This window comes from Lepus europaeus, chromosome 1 (assembly GCF_033115175.1).
Source record: "Lepus europaeus isolate LE1 chromosome 1, mLepTim1.pri, whole genome shotgun sequence".
Taxonomy (NCBI): domain Eukaryota; kingdom Metazoa; phylum Chordata; class Mammalia; order Lagomorpha; family Leporidae; genus Lepus; species Lepus europaeus.
This window is the reverse complement of record NC_084827.1, coordinates 37,538,578-37,558,477: the sequence shown is the minus strand read 5'-3', so window position 1 is coordinate 37,558,477 and position 19,900 is coordinate 37,538,578. Positions and strand designations below refer to the sequence as shown.

Sequence of the window (19,900 nt, the reverse complement as noted above, 5' to 3'; positions counted from 1 at the left end):
CTTAAAATATGAGCTATAGACATCACAAAACTTTACTAAATCACTGTTCTGTCTTCACTGTTTCTTGGCATTAAAAACATTACCAAATATCCATCAATTATAAATGAATATAATTTAACTTGCAATTCCTTCATACAATTAATTTCTTCATCCTCATGTAATATTTTTTTGCTGACCAAACACAGGAAATACTAGAAAGTTAGTAAGAATAAAAATAAGTAATTTAAGTATGAATTTCAACTTCTTACTACATATATATATATGTATAATTTGAATCAGAGATTTAACTGCATGTGTATTCTCTTCTTAGTAGAGAATTCCAAAAGTACAAGTTCACTAACTTTTTTTTGCATATGAACTTAAACATACAGAATCAAAACTCGAATGTGGAACAAAAGCATGACATGGCAAAGGGATTCTAACGCAGGAGGCTTATGAAAAGAACAGCGAGCTGATAAACTAAAGGGAAAGAAAGAAAACTGAGCATCGGTCATAAGAAGCTGAAATGCCTTAGAGGAACACACGAAGAGACTGGATTTACATGTGGAACAAACTCTTTAGAGACCAAAATACACTGAAACTAGATATATTTTAGAAAAAATTAAACTAAAAAAGAGCATTTATTGAATCATGCTGTATGACTAGGATAGTAAAAAGGTAAATGAGTATCGACACAAAAAACAAATGGAAGTATAAAGTAGAAATTTGCAGAACCACTGAAATGAATGATCACACAATGTCATTCTAATATTATACTTTCTGTTACTTACAAGCTAATGCGAATATCTGAAAAGTACAAACTAATATTCTTTTTTTTTTAACTTTTATTTAATGAATATAAATTTCCAGTATACAGCTTATGGATTACAATGGCTTCCCCTTCCCATAACTTCCCTCCTACCCGCAACCCTCCCCTCTCCCGCTCCCTCTCCCCTTCCATTCACATCAAGATTCATTTTCAATTCTATTTATATACAGAAGATCAATTTAGTATAAAATACTTCAACAGTTTGCACCCACATAGAAACACAAAGTGAAACATACTGTTTGAGTACTAGTTATAGCATTAAATCAAAATGTACAGTACATCAAGGACAGAGATCCCACATCAGGAGCAAGCGCCTAGTGGCTCCTGTTGTTGACCCAACAAACTGACACTCTAGTTTATGGCGCCAGTAACCACCCTAGGCTGTCGTCATGAGTTGCCAAGGCTATGGAAGCCTTCCAAGTTTGCTGACTCTGATCATATTTAGACAAGGTCATAAAAGACAGGGTGAGGATAGTAACCAATGATCCTAAGAGTGGCCTTAACCAGGTCTGAACAATTATACAGCATTAAGTGGGGAAGAGGACCATCAGTACACACAGGTTGGGAGTAGAGCCATTGGTGGTAGAGTAAAGGTTATGATTACAAAGGAATGAGGCTCAAGTGCACTAGACAGGGTCTAGAACAAAGGACAGAGTCATTATTAGAGGAGCTAAGAAAGGTGCTGTCTAAGCTACAAGTAATTTTTCTGATTGAGAGGCAAATAGAACCTGATAGAAGGGGCTTGATAATAATCTGTTGGGTTTTAGGCCTTGTAAGTTAAGAGGCTCAGACCTATCTATCTCTTCACATGGGGTATATCCTAAGGGAGGTGTGAACCTCCTAGGGGAAGGCACTCTGTTGACTTTCATTACTTGGCTGGCCTGGGAGGAGAGCTGGCCAGGTAAAGGCAGGTGGCATCTCTAACAAGAAATTTACAGTTCTGCCTTCAATGTTGCTGACCCTACTTGACCATACACAAACTAATATTCTTAATATTACTCTTAGATAAATATAAAACTGTGGCCTATTTTTAGGTTAAGAACAAATAGTGTAGGGTACAAGTAGGGGCAAAAACCACCGACAACATATTTTTATTTTTTAAAATTTTTATTTGAGAGAGACAGAGAGAGAAGCACAGAGCTCCCATTCTCTAGCTCACTCCCCAAATGCTCACAACTGCTGAGTCTCTGCCATGCAGAACCCAGAGCTGAGAACTCAACCCAGTTCTCCCAATGGGTAACAGAAACCCAACCAATCACTGCTGCCTCCCAGAGTTTGCATTAGCATTAAGCTGGAGTCAGCAGCCAGAGCCAGGTATTGAGCCTAGGCACTGTGATGTAGGACACAGGTATCCTAAACAGCAGGCCAGGCACTCCCCAACATCGTTATCTAATTCATTCAAACTATCTCACTTCTCTGAGCACTGACAGAACAAGTCCTAGAACCCAGCAAAAACAAATTATCTCTTCTCAAACATAATTCAACACTGACAGATAGTGAGAAGTGTTATATGTACCTTCAGCTAGGAAAGGGAGATAGAAATAATCAATATACGTAATGAAATGAACTGAGCTCATGCCTAAATTCTGATTTATTCCAAAAGGATCCAAATAGTACATTCTAACTTGACACTGGAGTGCACTGTCACTGTGAATGCTCACTGAGGTGAATCTGGGCTGGAAAGCAATTCAGGACATGTCCAGTCTTCTCTGCCCCACTGACAAGCTGTCAACGATGCTTTATAGGAGCACGGATTATTTTTCTAATATATGAGGTGTTACCTGTTCTTCCTAAAACATACAAGCACTCCGTGTTTCCACAGTGAGTTAAAAAATCATACAGGCAAGGAAATAGAGAGCACATTGATCATAATAGTGAAAAATTACTTAAGGGAAGACACATTTGCAAACTCCTTATCAATCTCTCTTTCCTGGTAAATTCTCAAACACACACAAGGGGTCTTCAAAAGTTCATGGAGGGGCCAGTGCTGTGGCGTAGTAAGTTAAGCCTCTGCCTGCAGCACTGGCATCCCATATGGGCATCAGTTCAAGTTCTGGCTGCTCCACTTCCAGCCCAGCTCTTTGCTAATGGCCTAGGAGAGCAGTGGAGGATGGCTCAAATGCTTGGGCCTCTGCACCCATGTGGGAGACCTGGAGAAAGCTCCTGGTTTCAAATCAGCCCAGCTCCAGCAACTGCGGCCATTTGGGGAGTGAACCAGCAGATGGAAGACCTCTCTCTGTAACTCTGCCTCTCAAATAAATGAATAAATCTTTAAAAAAAAAAGTTTACGGAAACTATATGCTATCCATTTTTTCCATAATCTTTTTTTTTTAATTTATTTGTAAGAATAACAGGGCAAAACAACGAGGCAGAAAAAGATCTTACACCTGTGGGTTCACTCCTTAAATGCCTGCAACAGCCAGTGTTGGACCAGGCCAACACCAGGAACCCCAAACCCAATCCTATTCTTTCACATGGATGTCAGGGACTTAACCAAGTGAGCCTTCACCTGCCACCAGGATCGCATTAGTAGGAAACTGTATCAGAAGTGGAGGAGGCAGGACTCCAATAAAAGGCACTCCAATATGGCACGCAGGAGTCTTAAGAGGCAGCTTACCCCATCAGACCTCAACTCCCGTTCCTCCACAATGTACTTGAAGTACTCTCACAGGTATAATCACTTAGCAATGTGTTCTTACATTTATCCAGAAGGCTCTACACAGAAGATAAAGCCTTTTCATGTACCCACTAGGAGGAATTTGTGGTTCATTCTGTTAACACATTCAGTAAATACTAGAACCTGCAAAAGAAGGTGCTGACAGAGGTACAAGTTGGGGCTAAAGAAGGGGAGGGAGGCAGAGGAGAACAAGAATATGGTGGGATAGGGCCAGCGCTGTGGCACAACGGGTTAACGCCCTGGCCTGAAGTGCCGGTATCCCATATGGGCACCGGTTCTAGTCCCGGCTGCTCCTCTTCCGATCCAGCTCTCTGCTATGGCCTGGGAAAGCAGAAGATGGCCCAAGTCCTTGGACTCCTGTACCCGCGCAGGAGACCCAGAAAAAGCTCCTGGCTCCTTGCTTCAGATCGGCGCAGCTCCGGCTGTTGTGGCCATCTGGGGAGTGAACCAGCAGATGGAAGATCTCTCTCTGTCTCTACCTCTCTCTAATTCTGGCTTTCAAATAAATAAAATAAAACTTAAAAAAAAAAAAAAGAATATGGTGGGACAGGTTTCAGGAACCAGGAAACTCATTCAGTGACTACTGAGCAGTGGTCTACAAAGCTAACAGAGGAGGCTTTCTGGAGCACGTAGGTAATTAAAGTAGATGGTGGGACAGAGAACAAAAAGAAGTGACACGGAAGGCAAAGGGAGCTAGGACGTGGCATCATCAGCAACACTGAGAACTCCGAACAGCTGGACAGCAAGTGTGGCTGGGCAAACAGGACAGGATGTCAGAGAGGGCTCAAGGGAACGGCAAGGAAGACACTCGGGGCTGCACGGGCCACTCTGAAGCATTTCAATTGTATTCACAGTGAATGGGGAGCCGCCAGAAAATGAGAGGTCAGACAGTGACAAGACCAAGTGTGTGTCTTTGAACGTGACAAAATCACTTCCCTGACACCAACAGGGTGGTAGCTCAGCAGGAGGATTGCAAGTGAGAAGAGAGTCTAGGGAAGAGGTGAGAAAAAAGGAAAACTCAACCTCCACGGTGACAAGAGAGGGCAAGGGACAAGGAGGAGAGAGCAACGGAAGCAGTGAGCTGCACAGAACTCCTCAAGTGTGGACAGCGAGACTCCCGATGCTGCTGGACACAGAGTGAACAGGACAAAGACTTGCAGATGATCCAGAGTGTCTCAGCTGGATGACGAGAGGGTCACTCTGGTACAGAAAGTACCAGAGCAAGAACACTTGAGAGGGACGCTGATGAGTTTGTTCTTAGTGAATTGGAAGTATTTCTGAGAAACTCAAATATCGACACTCAGTAGAGATACTCAAGGTCATTTATAGACAGGCAGAAGGTGACTGAGAAGTGCATAGGATTGGAGTGAGGAAAGCCCCAGGGTAGACCTTGTGGCAGAGCAGGTTAGGCTGCTTGGGATCCCCACATCCCACTGCCACACTGCCTAGGATGGAGTTCCGGCTGCTCTGCTTCCCGTTCAGTTCCCTGCTAACCTTCCAGGGAAGACAGTGGAAGATAACCCAAGTGCTTGGTTCCCTGCCATCCATGAGGGAGACCTGGATGGAGTTCCAGGCTCCTGGTGTTGGCCAGGCCCAGTGCCAGCTGCTGCAGGCATGTAGGGAGTAAACCAATGGACGGGAGATCTCTCTCTGTCTCTATCATCTCTAACTCTCTCTCTTCTTCTTTCCTCCCCCCACCACCACTCTGCCTTTCTGAAAATGAATAAAGGAGAAAATCCCCACGGACTGTACAGACTCAGTCAGAATGCGCAAAAGGACAGAGGGAAGAGGGCACCTGGAGGGCAGGAGGAGGAACACAGTACGCAGAACTCTGGAAAACAACACTTGAAGCAAGGGACCAAGGAATAGAATATGGGGAGGGAAACCCAGAGCCATGGCTTCCCGGGAGCCAGCGAAGGGAACAGCTTCTGAAGAGAGGCAGGAACTGCAGCATCATTGAACGTGACAGAAACACATCCACATTGTCCGTGAGGAGAAGGAAAGAAGCTGTAGAAACCGGACAGCAGACAGCAAGGGAATCAATTCTGGAATCGCTAAGCTCGTGTTTCTACCTAAAAGAGGAAAGCCATGTGGAGAAGGGGACATCAAAGGTTCCAGGGAAAACTTAAATTCTTGGTAAGAATGGAGTGCAGGAAACACTACGCCAAGCATGTGAGGTTTATTAAAGGGGCAGGTGAAATTAAGAAATGAGCAAAAACAGAGGGTGGGTATTATGATATCACAGGTTAAGCCACCGTATCCCACATCAGAGCGACTGGCTTCCAACCCAGCTTCTTGCTGATGCACAACACACAAGTACTTGGGCCACTGCCACACATGTGGGAGACTAAATTGGTGTTCTGGGCCTGGCTTTGACTTGAGCCACCTTTGCTTGTTACTGGCATTTTCAGAGTGAATCAGCATTGGAAGATCTCTATCTCATTCTTGCTCTCCCTATGTCCTGTGACTTTCAAAGAAACAAACAACATCTAAGAAAGAGACAAAGAACCCTCACGGATGGCTGAGGAGGAGGATATGTCTCCCATGGAGACTAGAGGAACAATGTAGAGGATTTGAGATAAATGGAAATAATCATGACAACTACAGCAAGATGTTGAGACATTCCACTTTATTTTATTTGTGTAATAAAAGAGTTATAGTCATGTGTACACTGTTAGGTATATTGATGTGGGTAGTGAAAAAAATTAAAGGTTTAGGAAGAACAGATGGGCACTGCACTGGAGACCATCAGCGACCACCAGCACTCATCAGGGTGGAAGTGTGAATGTCTCACCCACTCACGCTGGAGCTGGCAAAATCAGGCAGGAAAGGTTCTCAGGTGAACATGCAGCAGGTGACAGCAGTAGAGGAGGAGGACAAGGTCAAGTAAGTCCTGGCAACTTCAAGATCCCTGCTCATTTTAAATAACTGACTACTGAAAATATCCATTAAAATGTGGCAACATTGCACTCATAATTAGTGCTTATTTAAGAAACTGAAAATTCTATCACAATAGCTGCAGGAAAATGTGAAGATATTGTATTATCTAATTTCAACATATTCTTGTTCTTTTTTATATTTAAGCCTAATAATCTTATCAAAAGAAAATGCTAAAGGGAATACATGGCCTACGTACAAACCTATATCTTGCTTTAAATCACTTGAAAAAACATACATTCACAGAGATCAAATCCCTAAGCTCACAATGAAATACAACAGGTTGCTCTCAGAAGATTTTAATAGTTTGAGCATATTTGCTAGAAATAAATGAAAACTATGCTTTCCAGCCAGTTCAAGAAACTTCATCCAACTCCTGAATACTCAGTGATGCTAAGTACAATAGAAGCAGACTAATAACTAAACTGTTTCCTTAAGAAAACGCATTGGATTTTCCAATTTGGCAAGTCAGGAGCATGCTTAGCTCTGCTTGTTAGAAATTTCTACTGCCTGGCTTCAAATCTCAGGTGCAAACAGAGGCATCAACATTCTAGACAGGACTGGGCACAACACAGTGAAAAGAACGAATGGCGATCCCTCCCTCTATTCTTCATTCTTAGTACAGAAACAGCCCAAACTCTGAAAGCAAAATATAAAATATTCAAATTTTCATTATGTTTAAGAGGAACAAGTTTGCTATCCAATTAGTATTGTTCCTTTGGTGGCTGGGTTTGTCTTAATACAGCTTTCGAAAGAGTAGTGCATATGGTTCCAAAGACTCTATTTTCAGAAAGAGAAAGATGGTCATCTATTCCATCTTGCATGCACCGGTGGAACATCAAACTCAGAAAGGCACAAACTGCATCCTGTTTAATTTATTATTAAGTGTCACAGTTGAGTACAAAGTGTCAAGTCTGCATGGTTACTTATTGAATTATGTTAAACGCTAAACATATTAGAGAATTGGCCAGGGTAGATCAACGGAGTCAAAGAAACAGCTAAGACATGTTACAAGAGGTCCTACCCAAGACTAACTGTCCTTCCTGTTTTTGAGGTAGATAAGTTCTCTGGAAAAGAACATAATGTGGATACACCTCCTGCCCGTTGTAAGGAAAGAGTATTAAAACAGACATCTTTCTTGCACACTCCTCTACTTCTTCCACTTGCTGTTATCACAGGGACAAAGAAGGAATGGGCGGGGACATTTACTCTAGTGGTTAAGACACAGGTTGGGAAACTCACCTCCCACATCAGAGAACCTGGTTTCAACTTCCAGCTCCAACTCCTGACTCCAGCTTCCTGCTAATACAGACCTTAAGATACAGCAGTGATGGCTCAAGTAATTGGGTTCCTGCCACACACACACATACACACATGAGAAACCTGCATTGAGTCCCCAGCTCCCAGTTTCATAGTTTCGTGCATTTGGAGAATAAGCTAGCAGATACAAGAGCTCTATCAATCATCTCTCTTTCTCTGAAATAAATAAAACTTCTTTTAGAAAAGTTATAACGAGAGATACATCATAGAGAAAAGAAAAGAAGTATATTTGTTAAAGTAATGGATATACAGGAGGGGTACATTAGATTGATAAGCTTGTAGCATTTGGAGCTGTATCTTAACAGGATTTTCTTGTCTATGACACTATTTTTTTTAAGAAATAATCTTATTTTTAACTCAAGGGAATAAAACACATAGTTATGCCCTGTGGAGCGGAGCAGGGCGGGGCAGAAGGGGTAGGGAGAGGGCAGAATTAAAATATCAAAAGATCTAACAAACTGCCTGAATTCAATTGTGCTGATATATAAATAGCTTATTCGTAAATCTGAAGGAATAAGATCATATATTTCAAAAGTCAAGTGTTCCACTTGCTATAAATATTCTACCAATGCCAAACTGCTCCTATTTTTGTTACATAATAAACCACCCACAGTGCTCCTGTAGTTGGATAAAAATAACATAAGGAAGCCAAAGATTTAATAACCTAGACATGCAATTTTGCTAAATATGCATGTTTCAAAACATGGATAACTCTATATTTTTTTTTGCAAGAAAGGAATGCTTAGTATCTTGCATTAAGCCATAGGATTGTTTTGTGAGATGGGTGTCATGCCAGGAATGTCAATTCCTGAAATTATTCCCAATTTAAACCATTTTTCAGTTATGTTACTGCTCTGTTTTTAGAAACTGTCTTCAAGTGTGAAATTGAAATGCCTTAGGATACCATTTTTATCTAGAACAATCCTGAAGAAATGCAGAAAGAGATCTGACCATGCTAATCAGAGTGGACAGGAAAAGGACTGCAGAGTAGGAAAAAAGGTTGTATCACTAAAATCTGAACGTTCAGCTGTTCCTGTTTCTTTGCCTTCATTTTGTGTGTGTGTGAACCCATTTGACAAATATCACATGCATCATTCTCCCAGGCCAAACGGTCTTCATGAAATCTACTTTTTTCCCGTCATTTTGGATTTTTCTGTGTGGTTTTAAATTGTTTATTTAGGCCGGCGCCGTGGCTCAACAGGCTAATCCTCCGCCTTGCGGCGCCGGCACACCGGGTTCTAGTCCCGGTCGGGGCACCGATCCTGTCCCGGTTGCCCCTCTTCCAGGCCAGCTCTCTGCTGTGGCCAGGGAGTGCAGTGGAGGATGGCCCAAGTGCTTGGGCCCTGCACCCCATGGGAGACCAGGAGAAGCACCTGGCTCCTGCCATCGGAACAGCGCGGTGCGCCGGCCGCAGCGCGCTACCGCGGCGGCCATTGGAGGGTGAACCAACGGCAAAAGGAAGACCTTTCTCTCTGTCTCTCTCTCTCACTGTCCACTCTGCCTGTCAAAAATTAAAAAAAAAAAAAAAAAAAATTGTTTATTTAGTTAATATTTTCTGCCTCCACTGCGGCCATTTGTTACCAGCATCCAAGACAACAAAGCAGCGATGAATGCACTTGAGGGCTGGCAGCAAGGCTGTTCTGCAGGTGAGCAGCAGGGCCAGAGCGCTCCTTCCTGGGTCCTGGGGATTTGCTCCCTGAGGCCTTCAGAGCTTTGTTTTCATCCTGCCCTCACACAGCAGACTTACAACCTCCAGCCTGCTGCCAACCAAGAGGTCCCACGTGGCCAAGCAATCTGCTGCTGGTGTTTCTGTGAACCAAATGAGCTGCACTTCTAATTGCTGATTACCAAAACTCCACTCACTTCAGGGAAGATCTTCCTTTGCATTGTTTCACTGTATTTTTTTTTTCTCAGTCATTACAAATTGTTCACAAAATGTCTTTTTAGTCTAATTCAAGCATGTAAACATTATTCAATGTCATGATACAAAATTCTGCATCTCTCTTGTCTCCTGAATTACTGGCTGGGCATTCACAATATTCCAAATACCGTACTGTACTCAAAGGCTTGCCCTGTGTGGATTCTGACTCAAACGGCCGTCCCCTTTCCCACATGGAAGAGTATGTGCAGGCAAGCCATCTGCTTTATAACAAACAAGTGGGTTTTGTCGGTTCCTTCATCATGGCTGAAATCACCCCCTTAAGGCTCCACTCCTGAAAAGCAGCCTGCAAGGCTGTGCTCCAAGACTCTCTTCAGGCCAATCCAAGTCCTCAGACTCCTATATCTTTTGTTTTTTTCCCCAAGACTTTTTAGTTTTTAAAGATTTAATTTATTTGAAAACCAGAGTTACAGAGTGAGAGGGAGAGATACAGAGAGACAGAAAGAGATCTTCCATCTGCTGGTTCACTCTCCAAATGGCCCAGCCCCAGCTGTTGTGTCTAGGCAAAAACTAGCAGTCCAGGACTCCACTGGGTTCTCCCTACATGAGTGGTGGGGTCCAAGTTCTTGGGCCACTTTTTGCTGCTTTCCCAGGCACATTACAGGGAGTTAAACTGGAAGTGGAGCAGCCAGAACTCGAACTGGTGCTTATATAGGATGCCAGCTGGCAAGCAGTGGCCTAATGCACTGCATGACAACGCCAGCCTCCCCCCACCCCATTAAGTTTCTAAGATCTGAACAACCCGTCAAAGAATGATACACATATTAATAGACTGTCTTTTATTAGAGCTATTTCTACAAGAACAGTTAATTCCCTAGAATGGATGGGCATATCTTATATTTGCATATTCTGAGAATCTCTAGCATAGTTCTAAATAGACAAAAGATATTTGATAAGCAACAGGTAATATTTACTGAGCACCCATGCATCAGTAGCTGTCCTAAACAAGCCAAGAGAACAAACTATTTAATTCTCATTAAAAAAAAATCTATTGAGGTAGACACTATATTAACTAGTCTCACTTTACAGATTACAAAATTCAAAAAGAACAGAGGTGAAGGTGCTTGCCCAAGGTCACAGAGTTAATAAATGACAGAGCAGTTTGCTCTTTTAAGTGAATAAAGGACATCTACCTTCAGGCAGAACTCTAGCACAGTAGTTAGACTGCCGCTTGGGACCCTGGCGTCCTGTATCTGAGTACCTGGGCTGGAAACTTGGCTCCACTCCTCATTCCAGCTTCTTGCTAATACACACCCTGGAAGCAAGTGATGGCTCAAGCGTTTGGATCCCTGTTACCCACATGGGAGACACAGATCGAGTTTTGGACTCCTGGCTTTGGCATGGTCCAGCATTAACTATTATAGGAATTAACAGGGTAAGCTAGCTGATAGAAGATCTCTCTCTCTATATATAGCTATAGGAAAGATCTCTCACTCACTCTCTGCCTTTCAATGAGTAAAATAAACAACTGAGTAAAAATTTATTAAATTAACTACTTAAAAAGTGCTAATGGATGCAGTGATCTGAAAAGTGGTTTAGTTTTAAATTGATCTTCTGTATATAAATATAATTGAAAATTAATCTTGATGTGAATGGAAGAGGAGAGGGGGTGGGAGAGGGGAGTGTTGTGGGTGGGAGAGAAGTTATGGGGGTGGGGGAAGCTATTGTAATCCATAAGCTGTACTTTGGAAATTTATGTTCATTAAATAAAATTTTTTTAAAAAGTGGTTCAGTTCTTATCATTAAACCACCAGATAGTAGCCATCAACTCTCCCTTCATCATAAATTTAGATATGCCTCTTATTTTCTCTTTTCTAGAATGTCATAGCCCTGGGTTTAAATTCCATTTCATTGATGTAGAGAAAAAGTGACATTTACGGAAGTCTTATTTTTACATGACAAGAGAAAAGCTATCTATAGTTACAAAACAAAGATTTAAATAATTGAGATGATTCAGGTATTTTTCTCCTTGAAAAATATATCTGGGAGGACCAGCATTGTAGTACAGGGGGTTAAGTGGCCAGTTGTTATGCTGCGTCCATATAGGAGCACTGGTTCAAATCCTGGCTGCTCTACTTCCAATGCAGCTCCCTGCTAATGTACCTGAGAAAGCAGCAGCAGATGGCCCAGTATCCATGTGAGATCCCTGGATGGAGCTCCTGGCTCCTGGCTTCAGCCTGGTCCAGTCCTGGCTGTTGAAGCCATTTGGGGAGTGAACCAGCGGATGGAAGATTTCTATCTCTATTTCTCTCTCTGTAACTCTTTCAAATAGATAAAATAAATCTTTAAAAAAAAAATCTGAGAAAATATGCACATGATTACTTATAAATTATCCTCAAATGAAATTTTCAAATTTTTATCAGCATTATCAAATTCATCAGGCATTATTTATTGTGTTTACAACGAGATAGTCTATGGTGCTCATTTACATAACATGACTTTCTCAGCATTGTGCATGATGTTCCCAAAGATGGACTCTCATACGATTCACAACATGCACACATACTTGACAGAAAGTAGCAGGTCACATGTAGAGTCAGCCCTGACTTGTTTCTCAACATAAAATGTTCTACAAGTAACATGACATCTTTCAGAGTGAATGGGAAATACGACTACTGCAGCTGGCCTTGGCTGTTTTCATGATGCAACTTCAAGTGCACAAACAAACGTATGGGTAAGAACCAAGGCCCAGCACAGTTCACATGGTGTTGTTTGCCTGACAGCCGTTCCAAGACCGAGATCAGTCAACAATCAAAAAGACATCAATGCAAATGTATCAACGTGCAAATCAGAAAGACAAGAACTCTTTTTCTGAAAATCATCAGAGAGAAACACTGCCAAGATGGTCCACTCCACCTCCAGTACTTTATCACTTTCTCATTCAGTACAGGACTTGAGAGGTAGGAATGACATTTCCAAACACGAGATGGCAAACAGCTTTCCAGCTTGAACAATCTACTGCAATTTCATTGCTGTTGGCCTTTTGCCCCCGCAGCACGTAGGGTCACAGCAGTGACCCTCTCTGCCCGAGAAGCACACGCACTGTCCTATGGCCCAGCTGATGGTCTCAGCTGCACTTTCTCATCAGAAGATGGCCCCTTGCGTGGGGATTAGAGCTGGCTCCCTCAACTGCCCTGTTAATATCAATAAACGCCCTGACTGCTTGCTTTAAAATCAAATTGTTCTTCCCCATTAACACAGTGAAATCAACAATGAGAAATGCCGATTAAAAATGAATTTATGTTTAAGAAGAGATCAAACACACAGAAATAGAGAGTGAAACAGTGGTGGGAGAGGGAGGGAGAAGAAACAGAGGAAGTGGATCAGATACATAGGATGAACAAGTCTGAAGATCTAAGGCACATGAGGACCAAAGTTAATAACACTGCACTGTTTTAGGGAATTTTACTAAATAACTTGAGTTTAGCTGCCCTTGTCACACAAAAAGCAACTGAGAGATAACAAACATGTTAATCATTTCACTAAAGTAAATATGTCATTAGGTATTAAATATGTTGCATTATATATACTGCAAACCTCAAATATACACAGTAAGATTCACTGATATAAAAATTGGCCTATGGGGCCTTGCTGTGGCACAGCGAGTTGAACCAGTGCCTGCACAACTGGCATCTCATATGGACTACGTTTCGACTCCCAGATGCTCCACTTCCTACCCAGCTCCCTGCTAATGCATCTGGGAAAGCGGCAAAGATGGCTCATGTGCTTGAGCCCCTACAGTCATGTGGAAGACCCAGAAGCAGCTCCTGGCTCCTGGCTTCAGCCTGGTCCATCCTCAGCTGTGCACTCATTTGGGGAGTGAACCAGAGGATGGAGGATCTATCAAAATACTCCTTTGCAAAGATGAATTATAAGAAAAGAGTTTACATAAATGTCAAAAGATATCTTCATTTATTGCCTGGTCACAATCTTAAGCATTTTTTATTTAAATTGACTTTACAAATTACATATAACGTATGCTAGTGTTCAAACAATAGTGTCATGTAACTATTGCCTTTTGTGCATCATATGTTGAAAAGTAGGTCAAAATCTAGGCAATTAAAGGGAAAAAATAATAAAGAAAAAGATAGCACTTTATGTAGCTAAATCCAGTTTAAGCCTCTGTGCCCAGTAAGTCAGAACGAACACTCAGGCATTTGGCCTAGTGATAAAGACACTACCAGTTAGGATGCCACATCCCACATGGGATTACCTGTGTCCAATCCTGGCTTTGCCTCCTGACCCCAGCTTCCGCTGATGTAGACCCTGGGAACAGGGTGATAACTCAAGCAATTGAGTCCTTGCCACCCCATGGGAGATCTGAATTGGACTGAGTTCCTGTCTCAGCTTTGACCCAGCCCAAGGCTGGCAGTGGCAGGCATTTGAAACCAACAGGTGGAAGCGCTCTTGCTCTGTGTTTCTCTTTTTGTCATCTCTCTGCCTCTGAAATATTTTTATAGAAAATATACTGTAAGACATGATTCATACATGCACAGTAAATTACTTTCCTAGTTAAATCTTTAATACCAGATAATTCATTATTACAAGAAAAGAAGAAAATCACTGTGTCAGGTATAGTTAGTTCCCTTTATCAGGGAGTAAATGACAGGATGATTACTGAAATGTAAATTATAAAATAACCACTTTAAAAACACGAAGGCTGATCTCCTGGAGTCTCCTTTGTGTTAATGACTGTCTCTTTCCTAGTTAAAATAATTATTCGGTGATTAGAAGCACAGACATGGAGACTGGATCACCTGAAGTCACCAGAGAAGCAGGTAGGAAGCGCCGATGAGCCCTGTGACATGAGGAGGCGCCGCTCTAAGATTTACACCCATGTAACTCATGCCACTGAAAATGAAAGAACCATGAGGCAGGCAGTCTCATGAATTAAACATCAACTGTACAGATGAGCTGTGGCAGGCTTCTAATTTTTTCCCGTTATTAGTCATCCTGTCACTGTTCCTAGTGCTCCATTTAGCGCACACCCCAATGTGGATTTCCACAGCAGCTTCAAAACGGACCTCCCTGCACCGTCACGTTCAAGTGTAAAGGTTTCCAAAGCTGAATCTGTGAATCACATGTGACTCAGCAACCTCCCACAGGCCTGCCAGCCCTTCTTTTCTCTCTCCAAACATTCCCTTGCAGAAGGGAGGCTGCATGGCCCTCCTTACTGCCATTCGCCAAACACAAACACAAAAGGACGTGCACGCATGCAATCCGTCAGAATTCACGCTACTGGTGCCAGGTCAGCAAGAGCAGGAGAAGTATTAAAAAAAAAAAAAAAAAAAAAAAAAAACTCCACTGCACCGCTCCCCTGCTCTTGTCTTTTCAAACGCTCCATGGTACATTTTCCCAAAGCTCTGTCTCTTGAGCAGCAACGTGGCCTCACTGGCATTTTGAACCTCTTGTAACTGAATATTTAACTTAACTTCTTTCTCAACTGATACAAACCACAAACATCAATTCTGGGTCTGCAAACTGCAGAAGCAGCAAACACCTTGGACTTCTAGCCCAGCTCCTACTTAATGCAGACGTTCCTTTATGCAGTTACACGGCACGCATGAGAGGATCATGTCAGTTATCCCAAACATGTCCTGTGAGAGGCATTCATTTACCTGCTAAAAACCTTTCCATTTGGAGGCAAAACTGTCTGAAGGTCTTTCTGGGTGCAAAGGAAATTATGGCATGCTTATCTTTCGACTTGTCAGGCAACTGAAAAGAAAGCCTACTTCTTACCCATGTTTCTGTAGTGCTTAATTTTTTACAATGATTTTTTTTTTCCAAAGATTCATTTTATGTATTTGAAAGAGTTAGAGAGAGAGGTAGAGAGAGAGAGGTCTTCCATCAGATGGTTCACTCCCCAGATGGCCACAACAGCCGGAGCTGTGCTGATCCAAAGCCAGGAGCCAGGAGCTTCTTCTGGGTCTCCCACGTGGGTGCAGGGGCCTATCTTCTTGGGCCATCTTCTACTGCTTTCCCAGGCCATAGCAGAGAGCTGGGTCAGAAGAGGAGCAGCCAGGACAAAAACGGGTGCCCATATGGGATACCGGCACTTCAGGCCACGGATTTAACCCACTACGCCTCAGCACCAGCCCCAACAATGATTATTATCACTTAAAATTTCCAACTAAAAGGCCTGATGCTATGGCCTGTGATGCTGGGATTTCATATAGGAGTGGCTGGTTGGAGTTCCTCGTTGGAGGCCAGGAGTACCTGGACGGAGTTCTCGGCACCTGGCTTCGGGCTGGTTGCAGCTATTTGGGGAGTGAAACAACAGATATAAGATTCATTCTCTCGCTCGCTTTCTCTCTCTCTCTCTCCTCCATCCTTTCTCTGTAACTCTGGCTTTCCAATAAATCAATAAACCTTTAAAAAATTTTTAAATACATAAAATTTCAATTTAAAAAAAAATTCTCAGAAAAAAAACAAAAGTATCCAAGTCATCCAATTCCTAACACCTACCAAAAGGAAGCACAGAATACGATCATTGCTGCAGGGATTCCATTGTGCATCACAAGTCTCTCCTCACACTCACCTGGCAGGGAGCTACCAGGACCACAGGTCTCTCATCTGAGGACATGCACTGGGCTGGGAAGCCACAGGAAACACCATGTTCCTGGTGAACAACCACGCCCAGAATGTGTGGCATAGCCACTTGGTACAGATCAGACTACAAGAAGAAAAATAAAACTGAAGGAACTGAAAGAGATTCAGAGCGCCCAAAGAGGGGGGAAAATTAAGAGAAGGCATGAAGAGTGGGGGGAAAAGGAGCCTTGAAATAGTGCTCCATTTTTCAAAACACATGTGAAAGGAGGGGCGGGCATCATAGGGCAGTGGGTTAAGCCTGCTTGGGACACCTGTTTACCAGGTTAGAGTCCTGGTTCAAGTCACAGCTACTCCACCTCCAACCAAGGTCCCTGCTACTGCAACTGGGAGCATAGTTCATAACTCAACTACAGTCCCTGCCACCCAAGTAGGAAACCTGGATGGAGTCCTAACTTCCTGTTTTCAGCCTGGCCCAGACCTGGCTGTTGTGGCCATTTGAGGAGTAAACCAGCAAATGGGAAATCTCTTTGTCTCTAACTTATAGAAAGTATTATTCACTGATGTTCAACTTATTGCTAGAAAAAGTATGTTCCTTGATCTTTATTGCTTAAGAATAAATCCTTTCAGTGTGGATGAGTTTCATTTAACACAGATTTCTGTTGTGTAGATCAATGACAGATCAATAACTGAATGGTGATTTGGTTATACCAGTCATGAGGTTGGCTCCCTGCACAGCAATGGGGTTTATATTGGATCATCTCTGCATTCTCACTACACTTCTACATGAACACTTTCAGGAAAAACATCGCTCTAAAAGAATTCATTGCTCTGAATACTGAACAGTCATACATATGCTACTTCCACATGATAGGCAGTTTTCACATTTTTCTGGGTGGCTAATAAGGAAAACAAGGGCTGATGTCACACTGCCTAATTTGTATGACCCTACCAGTTATCTTTCATTACTAGTGGGTGACACACAAGAGCACTGGGAGCAGATCTTCTTGTTCTCTCTAATCCTGACCAGGGTCTTCCTTACTTGCTACTCTCTTAGCTAGTAAACTGGAGAAACCTTAGCATGAGACTCTAGAAAGAAAGAAATAAAGCAAATTAAAAATTACTTCAAAACTCACCCACCTCCTAGATGCCACATTGCTACAGCACAGATAGATATATAGGCCCATGTGCCTCTATGCACCATTGTTTTGAGGAGAAAGACACTGTTGAACTTGTCTCTATATATCTGATAGTCTTTTTTTGGACAGGCAGAGTAGACAGTGAGAGAGAGAGAGAGAAAGGTCTTCCTTTTTGCCATTGGTTCACTCCCCAATGGCCGCTGTGGCTGGCGCGCTGTGCTGATCCGAAGCCAGGAGCCAGGTGCTTCTCCTGGTCTCCCATGCGGGTGCAGGGCCCAGGGACTTGGGCCATCCTCCACTGCACTCTCGGGCCACAGCAGAGAGCTGGACAGGAAGAGGGGCAACCAGGACAGAAGCCGGCACCCCGACCGGGACTAGAACCCGGTGTGCCGGCGACGCAGGCGGGGGATTAACCTATTGAGCCGCGGCGCCAGCCTCTGATAGTCATCTTTGAAGAGCACACTATTTGCGCTTGCTACTTCTTCTGCCTACCATATTTCTCCCTTCAAGATCAAACAGCTCCACCTCCCAGAGGCATTCCTGACCAAGTCAGTTAAATTCAGGACTTCACCCCTGCCTTCTGTCCTCCAAATCAGCCTCTAGTTGTTTCTTTAGGACACTCGTGACCTTGCAACTATCTTGTCTATTTTCTTGTTTTTCCAGGAGAAGGTAATCAGCACGATAGAGGGTCTTTTCACTGCTGAAATCAAAAGCACTCAGCTTTGCCCTGGGATAAAACAGTCACCCAATAAAAATATTAATTGAAAAAATAAATGGCTGGCTCTTTGAGGGGAGCAAAGAGTGTGGTCAAATTATTCTATCAGCAAGGAGCAATAAACCAGGTTTCTCCTAGAAAAGCATGGTCTTCAATCCAGTAACTTCTGTTTCTTTTTTAACTAGAGGAATGGAGAAAATGAGGGAATTGAATCGTGGCTGATGCATGGGCCATAAAGCACATATAAAAAAAAATTCTTTTTCAAATGTCTTAATCCATCAGAATATTTTAAAATAAATTAAATTTAAAATAAGTTTAAATAAAAATAAATAAAATAAAAATAAGTTTAACTAAATTAAATTTTAAAAAAATAATTTTATTTAAATTTTATTTTCTGCTGAAGTCAGAAGAAAAATAAAAGGATCACTGGTTCCCAATAACAAAAAAGTAGGAAATCCAGAAGGAAGGAAGCCACTGAATCAGCCAACCTCCATGTAATCAGACAGCAAGAACTGCTGGGCTCTGAGCGCACACACCTGCGTGGCTCTGTTCTCAGGAGCCATTGCACCCCGTTGCTGATATGGTTAGCTACCTACAGCCTCAACTGCCTATGTCTGCTTTGGCAGTAGGCACGTGCCTCAGCACCTGTGGAAACCTCAACCCAGGGACCATCAGCAACTGGCAGAAGTACTGGCAGACTAGGATAAATGTTGAGTTTCTTCAGGGAAAAGCAGCCAAACAAATTGTGCAGAGAAATACACAGAGGGTACTATCTATTCTAACATTGTATGTCTTCGCCAATGGCTAAAATTACTTTTAGAAGCTCATTAAGTTCTGTGAAGCAGGACAGTAATGATACCATAGCTGACTTCTCTTCCAAAGTCATAATCAGAATCTGAAATTAAATTGGAAACAGGATATCGTGGCATTTTTGGACTTAAGCAAATCAATGTATTATTTTATCTTACTTTGAGTTGTTACACTATTCATATTAAACCCAATGAATGTTTTACTTTATATATTTCACATATGCTTATGTTACTCCTGTTCCAAAACGTCCAGGTACATTAGATTAAGTTACATTTTGAATGTTCTGTGAGGACTCTTCCCAAACTGGCCCTTTCCATCCTTCCAATCTTTTTTTTTTTTTTTTTTTTTTTTTTTTTGACAGGCAGAATGGACAGTGAGAGAGAGAGACAGAGAGAAAGGTCTTCCTTTCGCCGTTGGTTCACCCTCCAATGGCTGCTGCGGCCAGCATGCTGCGACCGGCGCACCATGCTGATCCAAAGCCAGGAGCCAGGTGCTTCTCCCTGTACCATTGGGTACAGGGCCCAAGCACTTGGGCCATCCTACACTGCACTCCCTGGCCACAGCAGAGAGCTGGCCTGGAAGAGGGGCAACCGGGACAGAATCCGGAGCCCCGACTGGGACTAGAACCCAGTGTGCCGGCGCCGCAAGGCGGAGGATTAGCCTATTGAGCCGCAGCACCAGCCTCATCCTTCCAATCTTACTATCAGTGTTTTCTCCTCTCTTGCTGTACACAGCAATGACCTTTGGGTTGTACTCACTCCAGAATGACAAGAATTCACTTGAAGACCATTTTGTGTAAAATTGAAATCCGAAATATTTTGAGCACTGGATGGTACTAACGACATCACATACTTTCCATTTTCTTAATTCAAGGATCCTTCATGTTTATATTTTTCTTGCTAGAAAAAAATTCTCCTTAAAATAGTCTTCCTTGGGGCCGGCATGGTGGCGTAGCAGATAAAGTCACTGCCTGCAGTGCCAGCATCCCACACAGGCGCTGGTTTGAGTC

General features: G+C 42.7%; 1 protein-coding gene across 2 annotated transcripts in view; it reads right to left on the bottom strand.

The window, feature by feature from the left end:
- CACNA2D1 (calcium voltage-gated channel auxiliary subunit alpha2delta 1) overlaps positions 1-19,900 on the bottom strand; it is a 521,978-nt gene that overhangs the window by 430,819 nt on the left and 71,259 nt on the right. The gene's annotated exons all lie outside the window — the stretch shown is intronic.